Source organism: Sturnira hondurensis, unplaced genomic scaffold (assembly GCF_014824575.4).
Source record: "Sturnira hondurensis isolate 20B ecotype Veracruz unplaced genomic scaffold, ASM1482457v3 Scaffold0001872, whole genome shotgun sequence".
NCBI lineage: Eukaryota > Metazoa > Chordata > Mammalia > Chiroptera > Phyllostomidae > Sturnira > Sturnira hondurensis.
Window position 1 is genome coordinate 12,590,586 of NW_028074503.1, and position 14,391 is coordinate 12,604,976.

General features: G+C 41.1%; 1 protein-coding gene across 24 annotated transcripts in view; it reads left to right on the forward strand.

Annotated features, from left to right (window-relative positions):
* DTNA (dystrobrevin alpha) overlaps window positions 1-14,391 on the forward strand; it is a 364,229-nt gene that overhangs the window by 250,693 nt on the left and 99,145 nt on the right. The window lies entirely within an intron of this gene.

Here is a 14,391-nt window from a genome sequence, read left to right on the forward strand (position 1 = left end):
TATCAAACTTTGAGTCCTGCTTACATTTGTGCTTCCATTACGAGTATAAGAAAATGCTTGTAAAGCTCCTAGAAAACAATCAAATTTCCTTCTGAAACTAGAAAATTAATCCTTGGTATCAAAATATTAACTATATATGCTTACATCAGACAATAGCAAGAGACAAAAATACTTAAAGACTCAAAGGAACTTGCTTCAGCTTTTTCCCAAATTTTAAAATGTAAGCAACAAGTTAGATCACTAATCACTGTGGGCAGATTTACACTCCCTGCTGGGTCACTGCTTCCACCATCTTACTGCACTCATTATCTCCTGGGAAAAAAATGTTACTTTGTTTTAAAAACAGATTGCTGTAAAAAATTAAAACTCTTCTCATTTTCTAATTAATATGCATTTAAAAATTGGATGCATTAAAAAATGAAAACCACAATGTTTTTCTGAGTGCATACACATAGCTCTTGATTAACTCCCATGAGGATTAGCTGCTGGGTGAACATGGAAACCCACCCAGAGTTTCCAGCAGATGTTTCTTGGAGCACAGGCAGGCCGCCCCCCACCCACGCTTCTAGGCACATAGCTGATCATGGCTCTGGATATGGGCAGGGTGCACCTATTCCTCACGCCGCTCATCTCATCTGCAGCTATGCTCCGGCCCCAGAAGGATGGGGCTGAAATCCGGGGCAGGAGAAGAATGGAGAAAAAACATAGGTTGGTCCAACATCATGGACATGTTTTGATTCCTCACAGAAAGTGAAACCAGTGCCCCTCCCCCACAAAAAAGCAGTGAGAAAAATCACTCTGGACGTGGGAAGGAATCTGTGGTTGTATTTGCAGTCTGGGTATTTGCAGGTTTGGTGTTCAAGGGCAAGGAAAAGGCTCCCACAGAAGCAAAGCTCTCCCTCCCCCTCAACCTCATCACCCATGTTCAGACAAAAAGAAGAATCTCCATGTTTTCAGCAATGAAAAAGTGATGGGATCCTCCCCTTTTTAAAAACTCATTACAATGGCCCTCAACATAGAGGGGGGAGGAGAAGGAGCAAGGATAAGAGTCTAGTCTCCTTGAAGCATTGCCAGGAAGAGCCTTCCTTGGGCTGCTTAGACTCCCTTAGTAGGAAGTTTCCAAATTTCAAAATGGCATTACAGAATGCTAAGAAAGGAAAGAGAGAGAGAGAGAGAGAGAGAGATGATAGATGGAGGGGAGGGGACGGGAGGGGATGGGAAGGGAGGGGAGGGGGGAAAAAGGCTCCTCGTGGTTTGTCAGCCCTGCACCAGCACTACAGAGGGCACACTCTGTCGGCCCCCGCTGGGTTCAGCAGCCCACAGGCCATATGCCATTCCTCCTGTTCTCTGATAAAGGCCCTTTCTCTTTCTTGGACATCTCTTTTTTCCTCTTCCTATTCTTTTCTGGTCCTCATCCTTACCCTATATCCAGAATCGTGGCATGGTCACACTGGCCTTCTTGGAAAACAGTAGGGAAAACACCATCTTGAAAAATAGTGGTAGCCCATCCCTGAGTAAAAAGAGAAACTTCACACCTGTCCAGCAGCCCATTCATTTACCTCTGAATTTAGTAAACTTATAATGAAAACCTGCTCTATGTTTGGTACTGTGCTAGGTACCAGGGACAGAGCGATGGTAGATAACATGCAATCCCTACTGTGAAGTTGTCCGGGGTCTGTGTGGGTAGATGGACTTTTAAACAGACTTATAAAACAGTATAGAAGTGTAATTACAGGAATGTGTGCATGGCGTGGTGGGAGCACCGAGGAGGCAGCGCCCTGACCTCGGTGTGGGGGCTGCTGAGAGGACTTTCCTGCACAGGGAGGTAACCAGGCTGAGGCTTAAAGAAGCAGTAGACAGTAAGCAGAGAAGTATTATTTGCTTTACAATGTATTTTACAAATTTTGCACATTTTAGGATGAGAAAAGATATATTCTATACAAACTAGACAACACTGAGGCTCCAGAAAGAAATGTAAGCATATCTTCTGCTGAAATTAAGCTTCTTTTCCAAATTGTTTCTACGTTGATCAGAAGTGTGAAATGCAAGGACTATATGTGTTTGCTGAGTTTCCCTTCCTGACAATAAATGTGACAGTTGTGATGCTGAGGTGCTTGCTCGGTGCTAACACAGTTCACCCCGGCTTATTTTACTCGAAGTCAGAGCCTTTCTTCTAGGAAGGGAACCAGGAGCGCTGGTGTTCGTGTGCCATAATATTCGCAATATTAAATACCCCTGTATTACAGGAAGATAACTTCTGTCTGCAGTAAAACCTAGCCCAGAATAAATCGCGGTGCCTTGTAATGGAGTTTTATTCTGCAGCTAAAGAAATAAGAACGAGTCCATATCATGTATTCCTGACTGCATTGCTTTATTGGAAACTCTTATGTAGTGTTTACTTCATAGAAATGGATAGACCTTAACTGAAAATGGGTTGTTTATTTTTAGGCCCAGACATTATTAACGGGTCAAATTTATTTTATGTATTACCAGAACTAAACTTAAAAACTATGAAATGGAAGAAAGAACATAAAAACTGACCCTTGTAAAGTCATCATCTTGAAAAAAACGTTGTTGGTATATAGCATAGAGAGTATAGATTTTTAGGAGATTTCTTTCTTACCTGAATTTAAAGATCAGAAGTGTTAGTTAATTTCCCGTATTTCCTGCCCCAAAGCCCTTGCTCACTCTCTTTATGGTTTCCCATCCAGAGCATTGGTCCCTATCCCCGATGTCCAAGTTCATTTCCTCTAATGCAATTCCTGTGGAGGCCGAGAGCCACTGGTTCCCAGTGTTGTAAAAGTCTTTCTGTCCGAGGCCAGAACTCTGTGGCCCATGGACTGGGTGGGCCCAGCACCTGTCTTTGTGTAGACTGAACTAAGAATAGTTTTTACAGATGAAGATTTGTAACCTATTTGAAATTAGGGAAAAGGAAGACTGAGTTGTAACCCCAATTAAGCAAAATGTTTTTCTCTCGGAAAAAAGAATTCCAGTCTGTTCATTAATAGTCCCGCATTCTAAAAACTGTACTCACTTATTGTATTTTTAATGTTATCCTCAGAATGTTGTAGAAATTTTTTTCCTCTCAATATATGCAGGCTGGTGAAAATAGATTTATAGTTGAGTATGTGAAACACAAGAGTTTATTCTTGTATTAGTATTTATTATTATATTATTTTTCATACAAACTGTAAACCTACTTTTGCCCACCCCATATATGCCAATGGAATATTAATCCATTATAAGGTGATGCCCCTATGTCCAAAAAAAAAATTTACTGACCTCCTCAATAAAAGAAGAGTTGCCAGAAGCTCATCTGTCTTTTTTAAGGCCAAAAGATTTCAACTTTACTCAAAGGATTTGTTTTCCAGATCAGCTTCTTGCCCTCACCATTCACCTCCGTGCTTGGCATACTCTCCTTCGCCGTGCCGTACCAGCATGTTCTCCAGTAAAAAGGGACAAATCTCTCTACAAACTAGGGAACAAGTTGGCTATTTTATTCTCTGGGAAAAATGGTACAGGATAAAGAATACAGATATATCCCTAGTTCTCCTTTCTAAGCAATAGCGTTCTCTTTAGCTTCCAGATTTCCCAGTGATTTTCCACAAAAATGCATAATTGATGTACAATCTACAAGCAGGTGAGCCAATGGTAACACTTTGGCCTTTATCTCAAATAACTTTTCCGCTGCAGCATTATTTTCTCAGTCCGTGCGGACATAGTTCACGATCCAGACACCCTGCAACGTCAGCAGTTATTTCTTCTGAAATCACTTGGAAGTCAATGGGACGCAGCCGTAAGTTCAGGAACAATGAAAAGCAATAGGAGAAATAAATCAAAAACCTGCTTCCTCCTGTTTAACAGTGGAGCAAAAGTAAGGAGGCAACGCCCACAACCGACATTGAACCATCTTTTGGTTCTTCTGGCCGCAGTGTGAATTTTCTTCCTATCACTCATGTCAACAACAATTTAATTAAAATTTTGTTTCAAGGGAAAGGTGAAAGGGCATACATTTGTATCTCAAAATATCCTTCCTCTAGTAAATGAGCTATTTTTTAAAAGTATCCCTCATCCAGATATAATTTAAGGTTAGCACATAAGCCTTTGTCTTTAATAGCTCTAAACTTTCAGCATCTCTTATGAACCAAAAAATGCAAATACCTGTTGATGTAAAGGTTTCTCTATCCCTGCAAAGTTAATCCATGTGAGTGCTCTACATGTAGTAAGACCTGAGTGAATAGTTTTCTGTGAATGAATGAACAGGCTCCACTAAATTCATTTTGCACCATCCAGGTGACTAGTCTTATGCTGCAGGAGTGGTATTTAGGTATTTCTTAGTAATAAATACTAATATCCCATTCATTTTTTTCAAGCTAGTGTTCCAGTACATTCCTTCTCTCTGCCTCATGCTTAAGTATGTGGATTTTGGGCTGCCTGTGTCAGTTTTCTATCATTGTATAACAAATTACCACACACTTAGCAGCTTAAAACAACACCCATTTACTTCCCCAGTTTCCGTAGGTCAGATAGGCGGCACAGCATGACTCTCAGCTCAGGGTTTCACGGGCCGAAATCAGAGTGCTGGCTGGGTCTGCAGTTCTCATCTGGCACTCAGGGCCCCCTTCCTCGCTGACAGTCAGGGTACTACCCTCATTCCTAGAGACCACCCCATTCCTCACCAGGTGACTCCACAGCCTGTCCAGAGCATGCGTGTTCTCTGCTTCTTCCGGGCCAGCCGGAGTTTCTCTGACTTCCTCCTCTATGACCAGCCAGAGAAAACTCTTCCTTTTTAAAGTATTCATGTGATTAGGTCAGGCCCACCCAGATACTCTCCCTACCTTAAGGACAGCCGATTCAGGACCTTAAGTATATCTACAAAATCCCATCGCAGCAGTACCCAGACTCCTGTTTGATTTAATAACTGAGGGAAGGTGAACACTGTGGGCCAGAAACCCAGGGGGCCGGGGTGGGTCGGCATTTTTGGGCCCTGCCTATCGCACTGCTCAGACCATCAACTTTTCTGTTTTCCAGATAATGACATATAGAACATTGGGTAAAAAAAATAAATTTAAAGTAAAAATTTCAGGCAGAGAAAGAGATGCCCCAAAGGAGAAGTATTTAACGAACTATCAAAATGATCCCTGAAAGTATAGTCTTCCAGAGGAGAAGTATTTAAAAGAGAAAGATAGAAGGGCTGTCTCCATTCAAAAAGTCGGACGGGAGAGCAGGAATGTTTCATTAGAGAAATAAAGTAGCCCGTGAAAACCCTTGGAGCATAATTATCTTTGTATTGTTCCAAATGGTTTTGACGCTCATTTTCATTCCTTATGCCAAATGATTCTAGTCATGTATTTAGAATAAAGAGAAGTTCATTGGTAGAATTCAGCATTCCCAGAAATTCCCTGTGGGGAAGTTGGTGGTGGTAGCAGAAGCCCATTCAAGTCTTCCACTGAGTGACTCGGCAGTGGGAGCCCGCTCCTCTCTGGGCACCCTGGACCTGGGAGAAATTGTTTCCCCTTAATCAGAGCAAACTTCTGCTCTTCCTTTTAATTGCTTTTATTTTTGAGATCCTAAAAAATCAGGGTTCTGGTTTCTTTTTAGTACATTTAATTTTAGAGAGTGCCAGAAGCTTTATCTGATCAATCTGCTGTCACTGTCCAACCTGCAAACTAAGTGAACACCTGGAGTCTTGTTTCCAGAAATCGGGATGTGACATCCATCAGCTTCCTTCCGTGTCCCCTGCTTCTGCATTACACCAGGAAGCTATGCAAACTGAGCGCTTTCACTCTCACAGTTTAGGAAAGTGATTCATCTTTAAATGCCCCAGTCAGCTGGGGAAGAGTGGTACATACAGAGGAATGCCTTCGAGCGTCCTCAGCCCCATCTGACAGGTGCCAAAGGAAGGCTCGATGACCTTGTCTAAGTGGCCTGCCAAGCTACGTCCTTGGGAGCCTGCCGATCAGCCCAGGGCCAGGCATCAGAGCAATGAAGAGATGCACAGAGGGTGCAGCCGTCCCACAGCCCGGCTCCCTGGATCTCAGGGCTCTGAGGACAGGGATGGGAGAATGGCCCCTCCCATATTACCACACCTGTCATACTGCAGGGAAGCCACTCCTGATGTCACCTTGATTTACTCCTCATCCAGGCTTGGTTGACATTTATGGTTGTTACCTGTCACCCATTTACCATTCAACAAGTATGGACTGAGATTTACTGCCTGCCTAGCATTGCGCTAGACCATGGTGGGGAAAGCCTGGTGATATTCCTTGGTGTACAAATTTAGTATTAGAAAAACCTCAAGTTTAGAATCTAATGAATGTGTTCTATTTATTATAAAGCTTCTGATTTTGTACTATCAAGTGGTAGATAAACCCTAGAACTTTACTATATAAACTTGTATCTAGCATTTTGGTTCCCACAGCAAAAGTTCATTTTCTAAAGAAAAAAATTACTTCTTAAGTAGAGTGTTTAAAAGAAATCCAATGCAGATATAGCTATAGCTATTGAAATAAATAAAGTCTATAGCTATTTTTATTCATTCGTAGTGTTGGGCCAGGACTTCTGCTTTACCTCTGAGAAGTTCTGTTTGTTCAGATAAGGAGAGCAATATTAAGTGGCTTCCCTTGGATAAATACCGGATAAAATCATGTAGTTGGGAACTTAACATCTAACTTCCAGATATTAGCCAAGAGCCATGGTAAACAGTCTCTGTCCTACATGTCTGTCAAGCCTTGTCACCAAAAGGCAAGGATGTGGACCACACAGCCTGCTACAAAGTCAGTGATGACAGGAGTCCCAAGCAGCTTAGTTTCTCAGGAAAATAATGAACTTCAACGTAAGAAGAAGTATGATGCAATTTATTTGTCAAATTTGACACTGCACAATAACTGATACTGTATTGTGGAGAAGGATAAGCTGAGGAAAAACTGTGTGACCAAACAGAATCAGAATCCTCTCTGAACACGGTCATACTGATTTTTTCTCGTTTATTATTCCGGGACTGTTCAATCAGTGATGGACAGGGGCTTGATTAGAATCAGTGCTCCTCCCTGTGTTTCTCCAGAAAGCAGGCTCCACGGCAAGGCTTGTCTGGAAGCTATTTATTTGGATGCTGAATCCAGAGCAGAACTGGAACAAGAAAAGAGAATCCACAGATGATGCAGGAACTTCTAGGGTACTGATCCGGGTGCTCTTCCCTGCATTGGCCAAGGGTGGCCTGCGCTTGTGCTTTGGGGTCGCACATGCGAGATTGTTCGGTAGGTTCCGGGTGTTCACCTGAGGCAGCAGAGGCATGCAGCAAGACCCCGAGGCCCACTGCTGTCTGGCTGTAGCTGCACAAAGTCTACATCGTGACACTCACTTCTACAGGACTGGAGAAAGAGGTGGAGCCAAGATCCTGAAAAGGCACAAAGCCAGATCGATAACATTACCTACTGTGTATCTTGGCTTTCTGCCCTGGAGATTTCCTCAGCAGTATTTACTGCTAACTTTTAAAGTGTTTTTTTCCTACAAAAGACTGACTTCCCATATTCTAGATCTGCATAACCTGTACTGCAGATTAGCCATCCAGTGACCTGTTCTTCCCAAATGCTAGCCCATCTCCCCGACAGTGTTCCATGCACTAGCAAACTGGGCCATAGCTATTTTCTGAGTTGATGTGTATTTTCTCTTTTCCATCATATTATTTACTCTCATTGCACAAAGATGATTAATTACATATTTAAGCAGAACAGGGTGAGTGCAGAAAAACTAACCCTTCCAAGCTGATTGTTGCTTGCCCGCTCTTTGGTGTTAGCCAGATGGACACAAGATGCAGGGCACTGAGATCAGCAGCTACAAAGGAAAAGTAGAAGACAGTTCTCGTGGTTGCTAGCCCTGTGGATGCTCTTCTCTCGAAATGTGGCATCTGGCGTCTAGTGGCCATCTGCTCAAGTCATGGTAGACAAAGAATAGTAAAGGTACTCTGGGAAACCATACTCAATGCATCCCATTGAGCTGCTTTAGAACATGAGGCAAAGGGAAAGATTCTAGGGATTTCACATAGTGTATGCCAAACACTAGGCACCCTGTTCCATTCCCCAAGCATCATTAAACACCCAGTTTGAATGAGGCATTATGCAAATAGGCATTGTGCATGAGGAATAGAAAGCTGAACAAGACATAGTGCATGTTTCCAAGTTGCTCATAATTTAGCAATGTGGTTCTTAAGCTTCTTTCACCATGTATCTTTGGGAAAATCTGCTGAAAGCCACTGACCCATTCCCCTGAAAACACATGTGACCCTTAACATAAAATGTAGCTTATCATTTCAAAGACCTTCCTATCCCCTGAGGTCTAACCAAAGGTTTACCTAAAAAATGGAGGGGACAACCTCTTCATTAGTAACTGTGGGAAATGCAGAGTGGCACAAATGGCCTATAGACATGTGATGGTGTCTGGGAACAACAAAGGGGGAAAGTAATTCCACCTGAGAGCTCAGAGTGGGCGTCCTTGGGAGCGGGTGTGTGCGCATGTGGTGCCTTGAAGACAGTGTACTGAAGGGTGTAGCTGATGAAGGGTGTGGGCCAAGTCAAGGCACGCACAAGACAGCCAGGGGAATATTCTGGAATTGTATGCAGCCCAGTGTGGCTGCAGCACAGGACTCAGAGGAGCCAGAGATCAGGATATAAGGCTAAAGATTAGGAGACTCAAGTTCAAGCATTGGTTTTCATGAGTGGAAGCATGGATTTTCCTCAGTAGGCAATGGAGAATGGTACAACCAGAGCTAAGCCTTAAAATATTTCCTAGGAGAGAAGGAAAAGGGCAGAAACTGGAGATGAGTGATGAGGCTTACTGTAAAAATTCTAAGTAAAAGTCAGTAAAAGCCCAAACTAAGGGCTAGAATATAGGAAGTAGTAAGAGCACATTGAAGGAACCTATAGACTTATCCAGTAAAGTCTAAAATTACTGCCCAGAGGGAGACAAGATATTAGATTCCCCTGCTTCTAAAGATGTTAAATATATTCTGAACAGAGTTAAACACTGGCAGTGAGAAATTAGTTATTGTTCAGATTATTCCTTTCACTTACCTTCTCATTATTTTTACAATCTTTGGTACAATACTTTGAAAAATAATAAACTTAATAAGTGTTCCTTCAATTGAATTTTATTAAATTTAATTTCTAGTATGACAGCTATTTGAGCCAACAATTATTATACCTCATTTTAAATAATGATAAAACGCTACAAATAAATTTAAGCAACACTGAATAATTTTTCCTACTAGACAACAGATGTAGACTGCCAGAGCCTTTGAGAACTAGCATGAGATTCTGTTTGATTTTACACCAAAAATATGTTATAGACCTTTTCTTGAAACTCCATTATTTCATCATCTACATTAACCAGGAAGTTGAAGTGAAATTAAAATGTTCTCCTTGAGAGATATGGTGCATCTCTCCTGGGTGCATCTCTTAGCTAAGAGAGCGGTCTTGGTGATAAAGGCATACTTTGGGAGCAAGGAAGTTGTTGAGTTTGGACACAAAAGGTAATTTGGTGAGCTACTCAGATGTTTAGATTCATATTTTAAAAGGTATGGGGTATGGCTCACTAGTCGTTATCAAATATGAAAATTTTTTTTTAATTTTTAAATATTTTGTTTCACAATTCTTACAATTTGAAACTAATACATGCTCTTATGAAGTTTAAAAAAATACAGAAAGGTGAAGCAAGAAGTGGGGGTCTCTCCGTTACGTACACCAGATCTCCACCCACTCCTCTGGGGTGACCACTCTTCACATCTGGGTGGATGCATCGTTATTATGTGATTATAATATTCACTAGATGCCATCATAGATGCTTCCTGTGCATTCATTCACTTTCCTTTCCAAACTCAGCCTGGGTTAGTGTGGGTGATGGCAAGATCATCACCACAATCGCATCAAAATGCATTGGTTGACTCTGGCAAAGCATACTATGTAACTGAGCTCTTCTCCCACCCAAGATTTTTAAACACTATTTTGTCATGATAAAAGGCCTTACTGCATGAAAAAAAAAAGAAAGAAAAACTTCACTTGAGACTATCTTAACAACTGGCTGATTTGCACATGGATTTCTTGACCACAGTGTTCCTGGGAGTCTCCTGGCACCTCTTAAATGAATTCCTGTGTCGAATGAGCATTCATTTCCTGTTCTTCCTGTCCCTTGTCTAACACCATCCTTAAAGTCATACTTCATAGCAGTGGTTCTCAGACTTCATTGTCTTTCAGAATCCCCTAAGGAGGTGCTTAACCTAGGGATGCCCTGGCCATACCCCAAACCTATGGAATTAGACCCACTCATTGAGCTAAAAGATTACTTCTGGCTTTCCCCACTGGACTGGTTGGCTGTAGATGGGAGGCAGAATTAGCATATATGGTGGTTTGAAAATGAAACTCAGCATTAAAATATACAGGTTGCATTTTCTCCATCTTTCTATTTGCTTACTAACAATTGGAAAGTGTAACATAATGGGCAACAGAAAAGTTCACTTAGTTACAGACCCTACTTTCCAGGAAGCACCCCCTCCCCTGCACACACTCCTCTGGCCCAGTCAAGTCAATACAAGGTCTCATTGTACCATCTGCGTTCGTTGCATTGCAGACGCATTGAATACCATCTGCATTGTACCATCTGCATCGGCTACTCTGTGCGACTGCTGCTTGATTGCCTTCTTGGAGTTTCCCCTCCCCCCGCAAATGTGTATTCTCATCCTTCTGTGATTCAGGAACGTCCTCCTCCCAAGTTTCCAGCCCACAACAGCATCCCTGTGGTTTCAGCTCCAGTAGCTTTTTAATTTAAATCTGCGCTGTGAATGTGGGCTTTTTATATTGTAGTATCTTATCTTAATCTTCAGTTCTGCCCTCTGAGAGTCTCTTCCGTTTTCTTAAATGACCTGTAACATCAAGAATAGTTTATTATAGAATCTTTAAAATTACTGGTTGGGTTTCATTTCTTTTGAAAATGTTTTGTAATCTCGTTTGTCACTTCCTTTCCCAACTCTGTATGTAGAAGAATATGGTAGTGTATCTCCATATGTTAATGCCTATATGCACAATACAAGTGTGATAAGTAGTGATACGTGGAAAGATCCTTTTTTTCTCATGAGCTGAGCCGCTCTGAATTTTAGGATCAACTACTTGATCTGAAAGTCAACTAAAATACTCATCACTGTGATATAATCTCTCATAGATTTATAATGTGTTACATTCATTAAGAGGAAAACAAACCTGAAATTTTAAAAGGAAGGTTGTGTTTTCATAACTGACACAGTGAAACAAACAATGAAAGAATTTGAGGGGAGAAAGTTTTATGATTTCATCTGAATGTGACAGTAAATTTTAATTTGTTTTCTCTCAAAAATAAGAATTTCTAAAATGCATATAGTGCTTTACAGTTTAATGTTTTCCATGTAAATTTTTTTGTTCCTCAGAACACCTGTAAGATTAAAAAGATGAATATTATTATTCCCATTATACAAAATAAAGAAACACTTGAATTTCAGCCTATTATCACTGAGCCCATTTTATTCTCTATAAGAGAAAATAGATTGTTATATGGCATGCTCAGTGTGTTAGTTTGCTCAATATTTCTGCTCCCAACTGCCTGGAAGCTCTGTGTGGTCAGACAGCACCTATCTCCACGTGCTAATTCCAGATCCCACACAGTGCTACAATATAATAAGGGCTAAATAAATGCTTGTTTTATGAATGAAGTTTTTGTCTCTGGTGTGGAAGGGTGAGAAAGACAGCTAGTTATCGGCTTAAGATAGCCAGAGTCTGAAGGTGCAACCTGGAGTCACTCTGACACTCACAAGGGGACTGAGTGTCAGAGTGACTCTCTCTCCCTCCTTCCTCTCACCCCACCCTGTGGCTGCCTGGCCCCCTTGGGAAGCTCCTTAAAAGCATTTTTACTTAAAGTTTATTTGGCATGTAGAATACTGAATGAAAGCTCCACTTGTGAGCTGTCACTGGAAAAAGACAATGATTATCTGTGTGTTCATCTTTTAGTTGCAAAGACATTGGAACTTCATTGGGTAACTAGAAGAATGAATCACCATAATTAACTTTTCTCCAAGCCAACAAACATATATTCAGAATATACAATGTAAACAAACACCACTGGGCACTTCAAACCCATAACATAAACTAATCAGAAATGCCACCTGAACTTGGTTAGCCTATTCTGAAGAGCATGGTGACAATGGAAATTTCATCTAGAAATGACCTTGAAGGTCAGGAACTGGGTCTGGGGAGGAAAGAATAGGGTGAGTTTTCAGGAGACACGGCACATCCTGAGTCCTTTACTCTAGGATTTGATGAGTAAGTCAAGTCTGCCTTTACCTGCATGTCTCAGAAATGGGAAAACAGGTCATAGCAATGACTCAGCCACCAGTCCCATCACTTGCAGCATGAGTAGCAAAGGTGGGTGTGAGTTGAGAGGGTGCATACATGGATGCACACACATGCACACACCACACAGTGTACACACTGCCAAAGGTTGTATCTGTGTCACCAAAGGCATATGCAGTTCCTCGGGCATGTCAACAAATTACCTTCAATTCCCACCCCAACTCCAATTTCCTTTCTGCATAATTAAGAAAACAACATTATAATGCAATGAGTGACCTTCTTATAAAAATCTCAAACCCCTCTAAAACAATGTATATATACATAATTACATAAATCATGTTTGAACCATACAAATTAATTGATAATTACCAGCTTCTTGAAACACACCTCACAACCTAATAAGACATAGCAGGCTGTCTTGATGTGAGAGGAATAAAAACGATAGATTTTGAGCACCACTTCTCATACTTTACTGTGAAAATAAACTGGGGATGTTGTTAAAAGGCAGATTCTGATTCTCCAGGTCTGAGTGGGAGACCTGAGAGTCTGCCTTCCTAGCAGACCCAGTGCCCTGAAGTTCCATGTATGGAACCAGCCACAGCAGCGTCACCAGGAAACCGTTTTCCAACCTTGGAGGTGGTTCCAATGTGCCACCACAGTTGACAACCACTCCTCCAAAATGACAGAAGGGAAATCACTGTAGGACAATTGTTCATTGGCCTGCCCTAGCCTCAAGCCATCTGAAAATGTTCCAGAGGCTTATGAACATGTGGTTAGCAGAGTCACCTGGAGAGCTTTGTCAAACCTTGCCCACCCTCCTAGATTTTGGACTCAGGGAGTGGTAGAATCTGGGCTTGGGAATTTTGAGAGGTTCTCTATGTGCTTTAGGAAAAGGATGTCATGCTTAGATTCACTGACCTGGCCCCAGTCTCTGTGATGTGGCCCAGAGAAGGCTGGCCCTGTACTAATTCATGAGATGGGCTAAATCCTAAAGTTATCTTTTGATATCTGTGTACTTTCTATACCCTCTCCTCTGTACTTTGCCCTATTTATGTGATTCCACTACTTCTAATAAAGTTTATGACATCAGTCATTTCTATTCGTTGTAAATGAGTTTGGCATTTTTGCACTTTCCCCAAAGACACTTGGATTTAAGGCATCTCTAACGATGAACCGAGAGTCCGTCTCCTACTATAATAGCACAACACATCAGCAGCACGGCTTGGGATTCGGAAACTACCCATGTGGAATCCCTCCCCCTACCCCTCCATGACCTCCCACAGCCCTTTTCAATATGAGATTTCTTGGATTTAAGACAAACTCTTGAAGTTTTGTCTATTTCCATTTATAAAGACAAGCTACTGTGAGCTATGAATAATTAATATATGCAATTAACACTAATATTATTTTTAAGATTCTATGACATACTAAATTCCACTTTTTTCTTTTTTAATTTTTATTTTTATTTAATTCTTGCTCAAGTACAGTTTTCTGTCTAAATTCCACTTTTAAGAGCACCTTTTATTTATTCTTGATGTGGTTAATGTTAACTAAGTAATTTCACTATGTAAACTGTTGCCTTTTCTAGTATACTACTGCAAGGTGTATACAGTTCTATGGATGAGGAAACTCCATTTCCTATCACCTGTAACTAGTAGCAGGTGCTTTATGGTGGACACTTAACAGCTTGAGAACTATTTAGTAAAATGTGTGTAGTGCCATCTAGTGGTGCATCATCTCTGTTGCATACCTAAATGTCCTTTGCTAAAATGATTTGATAACTCAGCTGTAGACAACATATTTGTACAACTGTCAGACTTCAAAACAGACCTCTTAATAACTTCCTAATGTCTCTCAACTCAGCACATTTCTTAGTGTTTCTATTTAACTCAGCACAGGAATTGTGATTCTTATCTTTCTCAATAATAATTAGTAGATATTGAATGATGCTTATTATGCCCTAAATACTGTGTGACGTGCTTTACACTGATTACTTCATTTGATCCCCAAAATTGCCCTGTAA